The following is a 1,891-nucleotide window of genomic DNA, read 5'->3' on the forward strand; positions in this document are numbered from 1 at the left end:
TATCAAACATGAAGGCATACCTTATTTATTGAGCCTTGCGTCATTATGCTTCACAAATATATGGTATATTTTACAAATTGAAAGTTCGTGGCAATTGTGTGTCAAGCAAGTCTATTGGTGCCCTTTTTCCAATAGTACATGTTCATTTCACGTCTCTGTGTCACAGGTTAGTAACTCTTGTAATATTTCAAACATTTTCATTATCATTATATCTGGTATAGTGATCCGCTGTCAATTATCTTTGATGTTACTGTTGCAATTATTTTGGGGTACCACAAATCACTCCCATAGAAGACAGGAAACTTAATGGATAAATGTGTGTGGTCTGATTATTCCACTGTCCAGCTGTTCACCGATCTTTTGCCCTCTACACAGGCCTACTTATTCCCACAGAAACAACAATATTAAAATTAGATGACTTGATAACACTAAAATGGCCTCTAGGTGCAAGTAAAAGGAAGAATTCTATATCTCTCACTTTAAATCAAAAGGTAAACATAATTAAGATTAGTGAGAAAGGCATGCTGAAAGTCTATACAGGCTGAAAGCTAGGCCTTTTGTGCTAAAAATTTAGCCCAGTTGTGAATGCATGGGAAAAGTTCTTGAAGGAAATTGAAACTACTACTCCAGTGAACACACAAATGAGAAGAAAGTGAAAGCCTGATTACTGGTACAGAGAAAGTTTTAGTGGTCTGGACAGAACTTTACACCAGCCATAGCATTCCCTGAAGCCAAAGCCCAACCAGAGCAAGGCTATAACTCTCTTCAATTTTATGGAGGCTGAGAGAGGTGAGAAAGCTGCAGAAGAAAAGTTGGAAGCTAACAGAGGTTGGTTCATGAGGTTTAGGAAAAGAAGCCAATTTCATAATATAAAAGTTCATGGTGAATCAGCAAGTGCTAATGGAGAAGTTACAGCAAGTCATTCAGAAGACCTAGCTAAGATCATTGACCTATTGCTCAAAAGAAAAAAAAAGAAAAAGAAAAAAGATTTCCTTTCAGATATTACTGCTCATTGACAATGCACCTAGTCATTCAAGGACCATGATAGACAGATACAGGGAGGTTATGTTGTCTTCATGTCTGGTAGCACAATATCCATTCTGCATCCCCTGGATCAAGTAGTAATTTCAACTTTCAATTATTATTATTTAAGAAATACATTCTTTAAGGGTATAGCTGTCATAGACAGTGATTCCTCTAATGAATACAGGCAAAGTAAATTGAAAACCTCTGGAAGGGATTCACCATTCTAGAATGCAGTAAGAACATTCATGATTCATGGGAAGAAGTCAAAATATCGACATTAATAGGAGCTTGAAAGAAGTTTATTCGTACCCTCCTGGATGACTTTAAAGGGTAGAAGATTTTAGTAGAAAAAATAGTGGCAGATATGGTAAAATTAGCAAAAGAGCTAGATTGAAAGTGGAGCCTGAAGATGTGAGTGAATTGCTGTAAACTCATGATAAAACTGGAATGAATTGAAGAGCTAGTTCTTGTGCCTAAGAAAAGAGAGTGATTTCTTGAGGTGGAATCTATTCCTAATGAAGATGCTGTGTACATTGTTAAAATGACAAGAAAGAATTTAGAATATTACATAAACTCGATAAAGCAGCAGCAGGATTTGAGAGTATTAACTCTAATTCTCAAGAAAAGTTCTACGATGGGCAAAATGCAATCAAACAGCATCACAGGCTACAGAGAAACCTTTGGTGACAGGAGGAGTCAAGCAATTGATGATCTTTATTATTCTCTAATTTTAAGAAATTACCATGGCTATCCCAAACTTTAGCAATCATGACTCTGATATCAGAAGCCATCAATTTGGAGGCAAGACCACCAGGAAAAGATTACAACTCACTGTAGACTCAGGTAATAATAATTTACATTTTTA

This window comes from Propithecus coquereli, unplaced genomic scaffold (genome assembly GCF_000956105.1).
Source record: "Propithecus coquereli isolate 6110/MARCELLA unplaced genomic scaffold, Pcoq_1.0 Scaffold345, whole genome shotgun sequence".
Classification (NCBI taxonomy): Eukaryota; Metazoa; Chordata; class Mammalia; order Primates; family Indriidae; genus Propithecus; species Propithecus coquereli.